The sequence below is a fragment of the Drosophila serrata genome, unplaced genomic scaffold (genome assembly GCF_035046125.1).
Source record: "Drosophila serrata isolate PLE 108 unplaced genomic scaffold, ASM3504612v1 contig_276, whole genome shotgun sequence".
Classification (NCBI taxonomy): Eukaryota; Metazoa; Arthropoda; class Insecta; order Diptera; family Drosophilidae; genus Drosophila; species Drosophila serrata.
This window is the reverse complement of record NW_028257174.1, coordinates 795,858-812,517: the sequence shown is the minus strand read 5'-3', so window position 1 is coordinate 812,517 and position 16,660 is coordinate 795,858. Positions and strand designations below refer to the sequence as shown.

Here is a 16,660-nt window from a genome sequence, read left to right as displayed (position 1 = left end):
CAAAAAAAAATACAGTAAGCACTTGCTAAGTAACTACTTAATATATAAATATAGATGGAAAAAATATTTATTATATTAAATGTGTTCATTTTGAACTCAAGTCTTTGGTGTTCATTTTGGAATGAATGAATAACATTGGTAAAAAGTCAGTATAAATACTCCCTTCCTTTAAAAATATGTTGCACACTCTGGAACACCATTGTGTTAATTTTTAGAGCTTCATTTAACAAGTAAGAAAGCTGACTTGAGGATACCAAAATTCCTATACCCTTACAGAGAAAATATATCATAAGTCAGCCAAAAATGTATTAATTTTCAATCGGAAAGCTGTCCTGTGTTAGTTTTTTTAAGGTTAATAAATCTGCATACTCAAATAAATTTTGATAAATTTTTGAAAAATTTTAACGATGTAACCCCTTATAATATTTGGAAAAAATTTGGAAAATTTTTTTCCGGCCGGATATAGCTAGAAAGATTCTCCTGTTTATACTGATCAAGAATATATATGATTTATAGGGTCGGAAATGATTTCTTCACTTAGTTTTATGCATAACTATTTATTTATGGAACCATTTGCATTAAAATTATATTAAATTAATTTTCAAGTAAAAATTCAATTTTTTTCAAGCTTGTCTTTTTTTTACCACTGAAATATGGGAACGTAATAATTAAATTTAATTTATTAATTTCCCAACAACAGATTTTTTGTTGTAAATATGATTGATAGAAAAATTGAACTGTCACAGATATAAAAAATTGGTTAGAAGTCATCAGCATTTAATGGGAAATTAAATTAAGTAACAAATTTTTTAATGAAGAGCAAATATTCAAATTGATAACTAAAACATATATAAATAAATAAAAATATATAAATAAACGTAATGCAAATTTTATTAAAATATAAACAGCAACAAAATACATTTTCCTGTGCCAAAAAATAAACGATCTCTTAAAAATTTTCCATTCAAATTTCGTAAAGTTAAGATAACAGCAACTTCTTTGGAATTATTTGCGAAATTTTCCATGCAGTCAGCAAACCGAATCTTTTGTTTATTTATTCTCATTCAAAGACGAAATAAAAGCAGCCATTATCGAACTACGATTCGATCCTATGCGATCCGATGTGTAATTGTGTATTTGTATATCTTTCGAGGGGGGATAATTACCCAGCCTTAGTGGGCAATTTTCAATTGAAAATCTTTGGCATCGCGCGGCTTTGACCAGACTGCATCCTTGGGACTAGTATTGGTTAATGATTGGAAAAGAAAAGCCAACTCCTTGGCTGCAATTTTCCCCTCTTGCATATTCATGAGGCCGGGAAAATGATACACAAATACACGCACACACATCGAACTTTGTATAGGCTTGTAATTTTTTAATAACACTTAACAAACGCCTTGGACTTGGCATGTAAATTGTTGATAAATTATGTTTTTAATAGTCGCTGCCTGCCACTTGTTGTTGCTGTTCTTATTATTATTGTAGTTGTCAATGTTGTTGTTTTTGTTGTTTTTGTTGTTGTTGTTGCTGGCTTATGTGGTCAGATAACTGGCGCCAAAGATACGCAAAAAAAAAGATATATAGATATTTCTATGAGAACTTGAATTGCAACAAGTAGGCGCCGTATTAGATACCTCTTAGAATCAAATTAATAATTAATTAATAACTTTAACAATGCCAAATAATTAATAATTAATATATGAAATTAAAGAGGTTCAGTTTATTGACTTATTCGTTAAACAAAATACTTGAATAAATAACTATATAAATATTAATGTTGTATCTTTTGCCTCATGGATTGTTGTAATACAAAAATATTTTACTTTTAAATATTTTACTTTATTAATAACTTAAAAATTATAATAGACCTTTGAGATTAATTAAGAATACTTTGTATTTATGATAAATAAAATTAGTTTCTAAAAATTAAGAAAAATTGATCACATTTAATTAAAACTCATTAGAAAACTTACAATTATGGATTCTTCAGGTTTTTTTTTCATGGTTTAAATACTGCATTTATTTATATAGCTTACGAATAATAATCTTAAATATAATAATGAATATTAAATTTATAAATAAATTTTATATTTTAATATATGAACTAAAGTAATATTTAATATTCAATAATAATGCTAACTTGGAGGTAGTTTGCTCCACTTACCATATGCTGTCTCAATTTTACAATTTAATTCCCATAAATGTTCACTCAACTGTGTGTGTTTACTATCTATATATATAAAGATATATACATATATATATATCTGCTATCTGGTGATGATGTGTGCAGGTTTAAATGGTAAATAAAAATTCATGTTTTGTTTGCTTTTAACCGCACAATGCTGGCCACCAAGAAAAACAAACAAAAACTGGCGGCTAAAAACAAAACAAAAGCGCGAAATTATTCTTAAAATATTACTTAGTAATACTAATAACGATAAATTGTTTTTTTTTGTTTCGTATGTACTTTTTAGTTATTGCTGCGGCTGTTGCTGTTGTTTATTATTATTATAATAACAAAACAAAACAAGAGTAGGAAAAAATAGATGTATAAACAATGAAGCCCTCTTAAAAAAATATATATATATTGGGCAAATATTAAAGAATTCGACACAGTCACGTAGACTAAAAATCATCATCTGTTTGATTGGGACGCCCCACTCTCTCCTATATTTAAATGTATATATATTTGTTCTTAGTCATCCAGAGAACTCTTGAGTTGAGTCAAGATTATTGGAGGAGGCTACTTACCTTGTAGGTAATTAGGAATTAATTAACATAATATATAGGGTCACAAATATATATCATATTAAATGTGTTCATTCTGGAATAAATGAATAAAAATGAATGCAAAAAGTTGTTATTAAGAACTTATGTTTATGTAGAATTCTGTTGGGAAAAAATGTTCGTTTTTATTAAAATATATCACTTTAACCTATTTTATTTTATAACATATGTTCATTCTTAATTTAAGTCTAGAGTGTTCATTCTGGAATAAATGAACACCATTTGTTGTGTTCGTTGGAACTACTTCATTTAACATTGTTCAAGTACAATAAATATAGAATACCAATTCAAGTTTAACTTTAAAAGGTTTTATGATTTGATTTCTTTACTAAAATCTAGTTTAAATGTATAGTTCTTCGTATTGATAATGATTGTTGGGCTTCTGGATATTAAATCCCTGCCCAGATCGGTGATCTTCCTCAACTTAAACCTGATTCTGTTCCATCGTCTATGTACATCACATAATAGACTGCATTAGCCTGAAAGAGAGACTGAGACTGAGCACAACAACAGATGGCACACACATCACATTCAGTCCACCACCGCCATATCCTTCGATCCACACCTAGATCCTCCTCATCCTCTTCATCCTGCTCCTCCTCCTGGTCGATCTTGGATGAACTTGAGCGCATTGCAATGTGCTCACATATATTTCCAGAGGAAAACTTGTTTCTTCGTCGTCTTTTTTTTTTTTTACTTTTCGAGAGCGCATTCGGTGCATTCTTCGGCCGGCCGGCGTCATCGATGATGCCAGAGATAGTGCTGATGGTGATAATGATGTTAATGATCATGATCAATATAATAATGATGATGATCAATATAATAATAAAGATGATCATCATTGTGATCAACGCAATGCCAAAGCTGTTGTGCCGGTTGCCAGCCAGTTTTTCTTACTTCTTGTATTTTCTTTTATTTTTACTTTATTTTTTTACTACTTTTTTTTCTTACTTGTATTTTGTCCGAGTCTTGTCTCCGGGGTTCCGTTCTACAGACGACCTTAAGAGGGATGAACAGAGGGGGGAGGCTGGGCGAGGATGGAGGACAGGGTCTGGTTGGTACATGGAGCCAGTTTTTTGGGGGGACTGGAGCAAAGCTTGTTGTTTTTCTTTTGTTTTTTTTTTTGTGTTTCCACAAATGCACTGCGGGGAAATTCAAGGGAAAATGTTTTATTTATTAATTAAATTAATTAAATTGATTTGTTTATTAATTTATATATATATTATTAGGGCTTAACAGGGCTTTAAACTAATATTTAAAAATTATTTAGATCCTTTTAAAGTTTATTAGTCTTTATTATTATTAAATACTTGTACATAATAATTATTATATTAATTATTATATTTTTTTTTATATACCAAGCATAACTAAGCTTAAAATATTTATATATTTATTAATATTTTGAAATGAACATTTTTTTTTTTAATTCAAGTTAAAAAAACTCATAACTAAGCTAAAAATCCATTAATTTCAATTCGGAAAACGTTTCTATGTTAGTTTTTAATAGGTTAATAATTCTGCATACTCAATTTAAAACTTTTTTAAATTAAATTTTTTTTCTATTTTTTTTGTTCAGAATTTTAACGATGTATCCCCTTAAAAATTTGGGAAAAATTTTAAAAATTATTTTTCTAACGGAGATGGCTAGATCGATTCGGTTTTTGATGCCGATCAAGAATATATATGATTTATAGGGTCGGAAATGACTCCTTCACTTTCTTTCAAGCTTCTGACTTAAATTATAATAACATTTTTTAGTCGATATTAACTATATTTTATATGATAATTTTTACGAAAAAATCGCAGTTTAAAAAACTCATAACTGAGCTAAAAATCCATTAATTTCAATTCAGAAAACGTTCCTATGTTAGTTTTTAATATGTTAATAAATTTGCATACTCATTTAAACATTTTTTAAAATTAAGATTTTTTCGATGTTTTTTGTTGAGAATTTTAACGATGCAATCCCTTAAAAATTTGGAAAAAATTTTAAAAAATATTTTTCTACCGGAGATGGCTAGATCGATTCGCCTGTTCATGCTGATCAAGAATATATATGATTTATAGGGTCGAAAATGATTCCATCACTTAGTTTTCAGTTTCTGACTGATTTTATAATGTCCTGCAAGGGTATAAAAATATTAAACCAAATAATAAAAACAAGTAATATATTTTAACATTGACGTATGTATGATTTAATTAATTTATTTGCTAGTTGTTTATTATGGATTTATTCATATTTTTCTCTGTGTAATTGTTGCTTTTGCATTGCCAAGCTTTGTATTACGTACAGGGACCTGTTGCCGCATAGTCTCTTTATTTTTTTATTATTATTTTTTTTGTTGCTTTTTTTATTTTCTTTTTTTCCTTTTGGTCCAACCGGTTCGCTTCGGATCGGTTTTTGGTTTGTTGCTATTTTCAAGACTCTGGATCGGTTCAATCCCACCCGGGAAGAGGCGGGACTTGCATCAAGTGAATTCCAATTAACACCAAAAACCATTTCCATAATTTTAAAATTAAAAAGAAATTACATATAAATAAAAATACAAAGAAAAAGCAAATTAATAAATATTAAAGTAATAAAAGGAACTCAAAATTTAATACTTAAATCGTTGAAATAATACCTAACAAAGCTCAACAAGTTATTAAATACATGCAAATAATTTAATAATAGGAAAAATATAATGGATAAAGACAATTGAAATTTTATAAATAATTATTTTTTAAGGGGATAAATATAGGCTTGGTTTTTTTAATGTATTTAATTTCCCATAAATTTAATAGGTTTAACAGATTGTTAATAAATCTACAAAGATTTGACTTAAAGTCTTGAGAAAGCCAATCATAGTTAAACCCCTATGAAAATTATGCATAAATATATATTTATTATTTATTTATGTAGCTTATAAAAATGTTTAATCATTAAAGATATATTATTTATAAAAATTTGTGATAAAGTATTAAATCTTTGTTGAACTTTGGCATCAATCGATGGACTTTGCCCTGTCTCAGCGAGAACAACAAACAAGTCTGCCTGGTCATGCCCATAAAAGAGCATTTCTTTCTCTTTCCAAAGAGAGTCCGAGGTGGAGAGATATTGAGAGTGGGAGAGAGAAAAGAGAGGCACAGGGCAGAGAATTTCCCAGAGAAAATCCGGTGCAAGTGCAAGTTGCACGTGTTGTCAAAGTTAACTTCAAGAAGTTAAGAAATAACTTAAAAAATCCAGTTAAAACCGCCTGTTGGTTGTGAAAAATACATATAAAATTAAGGTAACGCTCCGATGGACTGCCAAAAAAGTTAATTCTAAATTTAGAAATAAACTCTACGAGGCCGCAGACTTGTGCCATTATATTCCGAGTGTCATTCGAGTGTCAGAGACCCCAAAAAGTCCGATAACGTTTTATCAAACAATTGTCGTTGTCGTTTGTCGTCGTCTTCATGGTTTGTTGGTCTGTTTGCGAATCAAATTTGAACTGGATATATAAGTTTAGTCCACAAACAAAATAGATTTGCGTCGTAAAATCTATAGAGATCTAGTTAATATATATAATCTTCTAATAACTTTATGTTCGGCCTTAAAAAGTAAATCATTAATCATTTATCGCCGCTATAAAACTGAAACATAAATCCAGTTCCATTTTACGAGTCTTCATTAAAATTAATGATCAATTAAGGTGTCAATAAATATAAATTAAAAACGTTAAATGATCAATTTCAAAGCAATAAATAAAATTTGAATGGTAGGAAGTAAGGGGTTTTAAATACAATAAACAATTTCATTCGTTTATAATAAACATATCTGAAATATACAAAAAATCGTACCAAAATGAAGATGTAAATATTTACCGATTGTCACGAATTGTTTAGATTAAGATGAGAACTTTGTTTGTTGTTCTTTTGCTATGTTTACCCCTTTGGCTTTAAAGTTGCCGACTTCGGAGACTCTTCTTGTTAGGCTAAAGATATTAGATATTAGATACGGATACCAGGTACCAGATATTAGATACTAGATACCAGATACGGATACCAGATATACGATTAATGTGGGAGGTGGCAACAGGTGATCTCCCTCTCTCTTATATCTCTGACATTCTTGGGCCATGTTGTTGGCGCTATTTGCTCGATGGCAACAAGTTGTCAACAGCTTTTGAATAACAGGTTCTATATGTCGGTTCTGTTTGAACAGAACTTAATTTGGGCCAAATGCCATGCCTTTGGGGATCTTATATTTCTTTTTATTATTTCGCCCATTGTTTGTGCCACACAAACAGACCGAAAAAGAAGAAAAAATAAACCTAAACCAACAGATAATGGTTTCAGACTGAAAGAGATCCGTGCCCCGATCGGTATTACTCAATATATATTGACGTCTCTTTAACTAACCAATTAGCACTTGGCCAAAACGATTTTTGTCGCCAACAAAATACAATTGTTATCAAATATTTACACTGGGAATAATAAAACAGAAAGGGGAATGCATTAAATTAAATGTATTTTTAACAAAATAAGTAATAGGGATTAAATAAAATTCATTTCGTTTCAACAATTTGTTTAGTATTTTATATATGCTAATAAATATAATCAATTTATTATTTTATATTATTTTGCTGTTAATTTAAACACAATCTTGACATAAAATGAGAACATATATCTTTTAACCCCCACTTTTGTATATTAAACCAATGTTCAACTACAAAAATATTTGTAAATTTTCTTTTCATCCTATTATCATATAATTTCTCTCACTGTATAACCCAGAAGTTGTCTGGCACATGTGTGAGATGGATCACACATGCGGACATTGAATTTATTGTGATCATTAACAATGAAAAACACACGGGAATTTGGCTGAGACGAAAAAGAAAAAAATAATAATAAAATAAAGAAGCTAACACCTTAACGCTTACTTTATCATTTCGGCTCAATTTGTCAACGGCTGGAGGAAAAAAGAAATAAAACAAATATAAACGAAACAACATACAGTTGACGTCGCTACATGACTGGCATTTTGCAGTGAAATAACTCGCTCGATTTGTGGTCTGTTTTTTATTATTATTTTATATTCAAATGCGCAGGCGCAGAGTCGCGTGCCGCTCTCGGATCGGAGTTGTATAATACCTATATATATCGAATACAATTCCGAACCTCCAGAGCTTTAAAATGCACAACATGGACTCTGAGAGACACATAAAGTACCTTGGCACGAAAATTGCCAAGTCTGACATCGAGACGCCTCATTGCCAGCAGAAAATTGTAAAGTCAACTAATGAAATCAAATAAAATTAAGTAGAATTAACTAAAATAAGATACAAAATATAATGAAGAGTATACAAAGATATACCCTTGCAATTAGCATTTAAATTATAGGATCTAATAGGAAATCGAATAGGAATTTAATGACATTTACATGACAATTTTTTCGAATATTCAAAATCTAAAAATATCACAACTACGCCAAAAATGCATTAATTTTAAAACGGAAAGCTTTCCTATGTTAGTTTTTAAAAGGTTAATAAATCTGCATACCCGATTTAAAACGTAAAAAAAATAAAATTTTTCGATTTTTTTTTGACAATTTTAACGATGTAAAAAAATGAAAAAAATTTTAAAAATTGTATTTTCTGCCTGAGGTGCCTAGATCGATTCGCCTGTTGATGCTGATCAAGAATATATACGATTTATAGGGTCGGAAATGACTTCTTCGCTTTCTTTTAAGCTTTTGATTGAAGGTGCATTACCATTTGTAATCGATATTTATCTATACTTTTATATAAAGATTTTTTCGAAAAATAAAAGTCTAAAATACTCATAACTAAGCCGAAAAAGCATTAATTTTAATTCGGAAAGCTGCCCTATGCTAGTTTTTAGGAGGTTAATAATTCTGCATACTCAATTTAAAATGTTTAAAAATTAGATTTTTTTTGTCAAATTTTTGAGAATTTTAACGATGTAACCCCTTATAAAAATTTGTAAAAATTTAATTTTTTTTTATTGAGATGGCTAGATCGATTGGACTCATCATGCTGATCAAGAATATATATGATTTATAGGTTCGGAAATGACTCCTTCACTTAGTTTTAGACTTCTGACTAAGGGTAGAATACCTTGTAAAAATATAAAAATTCTCTTAGCTTGTTTAAAGCTTCTTTAATAAATTGTTATTTGATATTTGAACATGATGTGTAAGCATGTCACTCAATTATTTATACATTAATTCCATTAAATTATATCAAGTTATTTATTATAAATTCCAAAAAACATTTAATTAAGTCAAACAATTTATTTATAAACCAATTCAAGTCAATTTTGCGTAAACATGCTTAGCCTTAAATTACAGTTTCTGTTCTGATAATCGGAATCCTTTTACTTGGCAACGCCTTTGAATTAACCTAATATCCCCACAATTTGCACTGCCCAGTTATATATATATATTTCTATATACGATAAGCTCTGAACCAGAACCAGAATCAAATGATGATAGTAATTATGGAAAACGAAAACGAGTTCGCATGCCATTCGAATCGACTCAACTGGATTGTGGTGGCTCCTCTTCTTTGGCCACAACAGGATACCTTCGTACAATGGCATGTCCTTCCTTTCCAAAAGTTTATTTTTCCTCCCTGTCTGTATGTGTGTTTGTGTGTGTGTGTGGGTACAGAGTGTGCCACTGTGTGTGTGTGTGTGTGTTGCGGTTTGTTGTTGCAGTCCGGAAATGGCAAGTGAAAACATCCAGCTCAATTTGCTAGCCTCGGGGATGCGATTGAGGTCTGGAGCTGGTACCCAAAGACAAGGATCCTAATATCCCTATCCTCTGTTCTACACTGTAAAAAAAGAAGAGATTTTTTAATATAAAATATATATTGAGCTCAAAATCATTTCGTAAACTTTGATTTCCAGAAATTATAAATATCGAAATTGACTTTGAAATACTGATATTATTTAAACAAATGTTAAAATGTTATTTAATGCATTTATATTATTTTCCGAATATAATTAACGGATATACCAACAGATTATCGATTTTTAGAAGTTTTAAATATGGAAAATTATAGCATTTGACTTTAAAATATGTGTTTATCGATAGTATTATAAAAATATCGGCTAAATGTTAAGGTTTTCCTTTGAACCATCTAACCTTTATGATAAAATATATTAAAAATATAACAATTCTAAAAAAAATAGATTTATTGTGCATAAAACTCAAGCATAAAATATTGACTTAATTTGTAGCTATTTTTATTTTCATAATTAACGATTATAATTGTAATTTATGTATGTTTTATGCCATATTTAATTACTTTACTACCGTTTTCAGTATTTACAATTTAAGTTAATCATAATAGTAGCAAAAAATATCTGTATAAATTATTTAGTAGCAAATATTTATTTTTTTTATAATTTAAAATTTTAAGGTATTTTTTTCCGAGTGCATTATAGTTACCAACTTGACGACTATTTTCCTATTTACCTTGGTTTGTTGGAAGTGAGACAAACATTATGATCTGGCCTGGCATTTTGGGGGGCGTTGTAATTCCAACTCTTAAACTCCCTCAATTTCTGTGGAAAATGCAGACTCACAAAAGGGAATAAATTTTGCCATTTACAATAACCCCATTTTGTGTGTGCTCCTAAATGCTCAGGTTAGTTTCAGTTATTTCGAGTTAATTGAACTGAAATATTTAGCTTAGATCTATGTACTAGAAATTTCACTCACTAGGAGCTTACTGTATTTTAAAGTGAGTGAATTTTTATTTCTTATTTGGGGGTTTTGTTTTTATCGATCCTGACTGGCTCTGGCGTCCCTCATTTTATGCCTCATGTATAAAACCGACAGTATCTCTATGGGCTGCGCCCATATAAATTTATGTACAATAGATATAGATACCTGAAACGCTGGAGTGAGGCCACAACAATTAACAATTGAAATTGAAATTGATAAGAAATTTTTTTTTTAATTACGCCAGGCAAGTGCCATGATATATTTGCCTGCAATGAGTTTTTTTTCACTACTACTCTACTCTGTTTTCTTTATATATATTTCTCTCTATTTTGTTCTCTATTATTTTCCCTATTTTTTGCTTTATTTTTAATGCTATTTAGGCTTATTGTTCATGCTACCTACTTTTGTGTTGTATTATCTACACAACCATAATAGGGGCCTTTTCCATTTACATTTCCCCATTTTACCCCGATCACCTGTACCTGTGTAGCGTGCACCAGACACCCCCATAAACATATATTTGTATATATATATATATATATATATATATATCTGTATATGTACATATCGAAGTGTGATAATCAGGCTGTTAACATATTGTTTACATTTTCGATTGGCTGTAACAATTAATCAAACAGAATCGATACCAATTTGCACACACTTGTTGCCGCCAGTTGTAATCTCTTTTTTGTATTTATTATTTTCTTTCTTTTTTTTGTGTTTCAGCTCTATCACCTTGAGGGGGACGCTTATCAATTATATTCTCTTTTTTTTTTGCCAGCGAACAGAAAAAGATGTTATCTTGGCAAACAACAACTTGAAGGGTGAGTCAGAGTCAACTATTTGTTTACAATTTACAAGAGCGATTTAAAGGGCTTTTGAGGAATATATTACACGAATTGAATAGTGTGGAAAATGTGATATAATAATAATATACTAAGGATATAATTTGTACTATATAACATAATATAATATAATATATACTATATAATATAATATAATATATACTATATAATATAATATAATATAATATAATATATACTATATTATAGAATACATTTTAGTTTCCTGAGTAAGCCAACTTTTTCAATATTAAACTTTATAAACTTGCTTTAATTACATTTTATTTTCGTTAAAAAAAAGACAGAAAAAAATAGGTTAGCCTTAAAAACATTTAAAACATTTATATCGAAACATTTATCGAAAGTTGATCAAAGTATCGAAAATTTTTGAAGGCTCTTCTCTTTCTAATTACTTTATAGGATACAAGTTTTTATTTATTTGAAAATATCAAACATAATATAGATTTATCACACATTTATAGTAAGTTCTAAATACAGATATAAATATTAATATATAAATCGATAATTTATCTATTTTTTAACCTTTCTTTGAGGTATCTCTCCCCTTAAATTTCTCAGCTTTATACTTATTTCAAGCAAAATATTTACAAATATTAGAGAAATTTGTTTAGTAGTCCCTAATAATTTTATGTTTAATTTGATTACCTTATGTTTCACCTGCTTCTTCCTTTCTTTGATTAATTTTAAATTACACTCAATACCCAAATCGAAGTTTATAGTTGAAAGAAATGTCTTCTTTAAAGCCAAGTTCTTGGCGTCAAAGTTGTCTTTGGGTTGATGGTTCACCGCCAGCATTTCGACCAGCAGTTAAATTGAGTTTTGCGGTTAAACACCTCTCACACTCACTACCTCTCTTATTCACTTTCTATCCATCTCTTTCGACCGCGTGTCTGCTCTTTCTCCCTCTCCAAAACTGATTCTGTGTAATTGCTCGACGACAGAGTCGGTAAGTAATTAATTAAGTTCAGTTAATGCATACGTTAAGTAAGTAAAACCAGCGTTTGACATATTTGCTGCGACAAAATAACAGGCGTGGGTGTTAATGCACCTTAATAATACCCATTTATCAAGGGCGGTTTTAAATACACTACGCATACGAATCTGATTAAGTCCTCAGTTCCACTTTTGACAATGAGAGAAGACAATCTTGATTTAGATAATGCTGAAATGTGTCTAAAATATATATTTAAATTGAAAATAATATCGAGTAAACAACAAGTTTAATAAGAATTATTCTCAAAAAAGGAGGGTAGCTAATATGATATAGAAGTCCGATTTTCAAAGATATTTACTGATCATAGTTACTTAATGGTCATAGATACTTACAGATCATAGTTAATTAATGATCATAGTTCTATAAATCGTCCGATTGTTCCTATGGCAGCTACATATATATATATATATATATATATATATATATATATATATATATATATATATATATATATATATATAAAATATATATATATATATATATAGTCCACCGATTCGCCATGCTCCGATTTATATAGTAGCAAATTTATATAGAACAATTACTCCATAGTTTCATTCAAATAGCTTAAATTTGTTCCAAAGCAAATTTCGTACATCTGAGCATATAATTCTCAACTGGTTCTAACCTCCCCGGAACGAAGTGACTGCTGCCGGCCGAGTCTTAGATATGTGTTGTGTTACAAAAGTTGCAAGTCATTGTTTACTAGTGTTCAAAGTTAGTAACTGATCAAACATACATATTTACTAGTCATAGATACTTACGAATCATAGATAGTTTAGTTCTTGCTGATTATAGTTACTTAATGATTATTTATACTTACTGTTCAGTGTTACTTACTGATCATAGTTATTTACTGTCCCTAGTTAGTTTATTTCTACACGTTTTCTTTATATATTGTATATGTAAACATATTGCTTACATATAATGTTTTATGGTAGATAATTGTAAAAATGAAATTGCTTTCTAAAATTCTTTTAAGGAAACTAATTTTTGGCTTTTAAAATTCATAGGTAAAGCTTAAAGTTATTTTATAGTCATTTATTCTTTTCGAATTATTTAAAAAAGAAAACTCCTGACAGTTAAACTTTTCGTCACGTTTTGCTAAAGGTAAAAGAGGGTAAAACTTTAAGCGAAACTGGCAATGTTTTGTTTTGGTTTTTTTTTCTCCCTTTTTTTTTTTGTAATTTTTTATTTTGTTTTTGTTGTTGTTGCTGTTGGTGTTTTTTACCCCGGTATTTAATCATTTGTCATAGCATTGCACCGAAGTTTTACCCCATTGTGTTGTCGTTGTCTTTTGTACAATGTTGCTGTTGTTCTCTCGGCGCCCTGTGTCTGTTGCATTGTTGTTTGGGGTTTGCGTGTTCATTGACGTCACAGCCAACTGTTGTTGGTCCAGAGAGGGAGGGAGGGAGAAGGGGGTGCAGCATGGGGGGTGTTGCATGTTGCACGCACACCAACAAAGCACAAACAGTGGCCCCCACTTTGTGTCCAAGCACTCAAGTAAGCAGGTCAGCGGTTCCTGCGGTTTAACTCACTTCGAATGCACCACCAACACCCAATCCAACTCACTTGGCCCACCTGGAAAAGCACCACCCAGCTGAGGACCACCCGCACTCCAACTCGGTCAGCTTGCGGTTTTACTTCAAGTTTTCCCCAAACCCAAAAGGCAACCCGAAAAGTACAGACCCGCCCTATCCCCCTTTTCAAAGTCGCAGTCAGCTTTGGGTTTACAATATTTCATTTGGAGATGGCAAAAGATATCGATTGAAATTATCGAAATGTTAGGGATATCATGAATTTAAGGATAATAAGTAATGGAAATGGGTTAATGGTATATCTGTTCTGTATTTAGTTCTTAGTTATATATATATTTATTCATTTTATACTTAACACTTTTAATCGATTAATGCTTCATTTTGCACAGGACTTGCAGCATTTAATCGATAGGCAAATATATCGTTGAGTTAAGTTTATGATATCGTAATTTATTCAATTGTGAATATATTCAAAAACTTGAAAAACTTTCTACTTAGCTGTATAGGTTTTGTATATCTGTATATAGTTTTGATAAATTATAAGTAAAGATCGAATATCATTAGTATCGAAATGTTCGATAAGCTTTCCATATTTTTGCTATAATTTCGAAGGCTTTTAAAGTTTTTTTAACCGATATACAAGGACCTCGTTTCCCATATCTCCTTGTAAGATATATAATGCACTTTAGCTTTACAGTTAGCTGAAAATTGAAATTGATTTTTATGAGAGTCTCAGTCCCTGTTCAGGTGTTGAATCCACCCACCCACACTCACATATACCTACCTCTCTTCCTCCCCCCGAAAAGCGGGAAATCAATTTCAATTAACCGAATACATATGCCAGCGAGAGAGCTGAATGAGCGGGAAAGCGAAATAATAAATAAACAAATATATAAATAAAGAAATAAATATGCATGAAACAGAAGCTGCAGATGAAACCGAAAAGAGCTCGGGATGAATGAAAATCTGAGTCTGAATCGGTATCGGAATCAGAATCAGAATCAGCAACAGGATTCTTGGTTGCTATTCATAAATTGTTCAGCAATAATGAAAATGTAATAAATAATGGTTTACATTTCTTGTATAAGCTTTTGTAATTATATTATTGTGTATTTTGTAATATATTATGAATATTATTGAAGGAACGAATCAATGAAAAGGGTTTTTATTATGGAAATAATTTTAGTATGGTTATAAAATATTAAAACTAATGAGTTTGAATTAGTTGTTCCTTTTTTTTATTAAAAATATTTAAAACAATGTTTGTTTTATGTATTTTAAATTTAGTTAAAAAATAATTCCTTTATATTTTATATTATTCATTTCCTTACTTTTTTTTTTATTTTACTATATAATATATATATATAATATATATCAATTTTTATTCTAAAAACTAAACAACATTTTGTATATTTACAAACCCAAAACAATAGCTTATTCATAATTTTATTCATAATTTTATTCATAATTTTATTCAAAACTAAACAACATTGTAAACGGTTTCTTAATTTCCTTTTCCTGTTTTCCAGAGTGAAAGTAAAGCCTCTGCTAGCAATTGAGACTTTTCCTTTATTCTTTCGCTTATTGATATTAAAGGGGGGGTGTAACCATATCCCCCTCCCGTTTCTTACAGTGTCTTTTTGTGTGTGTGTGGCTTGTTGACTTGCTTCGCTAATAATTGCCAAGACCGCACGCTCGCAAAGGAAAGGCAAACAAATTTATAAAACTGGCTACCCCGCTGCCAAGTCACTCTCACTTTGTCCGTCTCTCTGTCCGTCTCCCTGTCCGTCGTATCTGTCCGCCGTAGTCAGCAAGTCTGGCAGTTAGCGCCTCAGTCGACGGCTCTCTGAAAAGTCACGTTTTGCATTTTGATTTTGCAACCAGGGTCCCGGACTACGGTGGCTTTTTTTTCCTTCACCTACTTCTACTCCCTGTATTTTCTTTGATTTTTCCCGATTTTCCGCCATTGATTCTTTGCTTGCAAAATGAGAGATGATATTCAAAAGGGTCTTGTAAATATCTACGGTTTTTTTAGGAAGTGAATATATTTAAAGAGTGTATAAATGAATATAAAAAAATATAAATATATAGGTATATAAAGCAAGCTTATGTGAAGCTCTTAATTAAGTATGATATTTATACAATATACAATACATATTTTATACTTATTATATTTATTTTATTTTATTATATTTATTTTATTTTATTATTATTTTTATTTATTTATATATACTCACTTTGTAATATGATTGATTAATTTTTGTTATTTATAGAGACATTTATTCTCTATGCAATATTAAAATGATTACAAGTTATTAAAATTTAAAATTAATTTAATAATAAATACTATCTTTAAATACCGGGTATTTCCTAGTCGATACATTGAATCTAAGTGTCTTTTCCTGTTGTATGTTTACACAGACATCTCGTGCCTTATTTTCTTTTCATATTTTTTTTTTGTGTGTTCGTTTGGCGTTGATTTGTTCCTCCAAATATTTTATTGCACACTTTGGTTTTTTTTACTCTTTATTTTTGTATTGTTGTTTCGCAGTGCCTCTGTGCCCATCATGAACAATTGAAATGCATAAATGTATACTACGGTTTTGTGAGTGAGCAACTGCTGATAGCTATCTCTGCCGGTGACACAACATTGCGTATGCGCAATTTCTGTGCCACATAGAGAGATGCAATCTCTCTATCATCATCCAGCCATTTGATTGTGAATAATGCTACTGCACAAAAAAAAAAAACAAAAAAAAGT

At 30.0% G+C, this 16,660-nt stretch overlaps 1 protein-coding gene across 1 annotated transcript in view; it reads left to right on the top strand.

The window, feature by feature from the left end:
• Nucleotides 1-16,660, top strand: part of Pde9 (phosphodiesterase 9) — a 174,248-nt gene that overhangs the window by 4,621 nt on the left and 152,967 nt on the right. Inside the window, exon 2 of the mRNA XM_086835313.1 lies at nt 11,234-11,331. The gene's annotated coding sequence lies outside the window, so the exon portion shown is untranslated. The remainder of the gene's footprint in view (nt 1-11,233; nt 11,332-16,660) is intronic.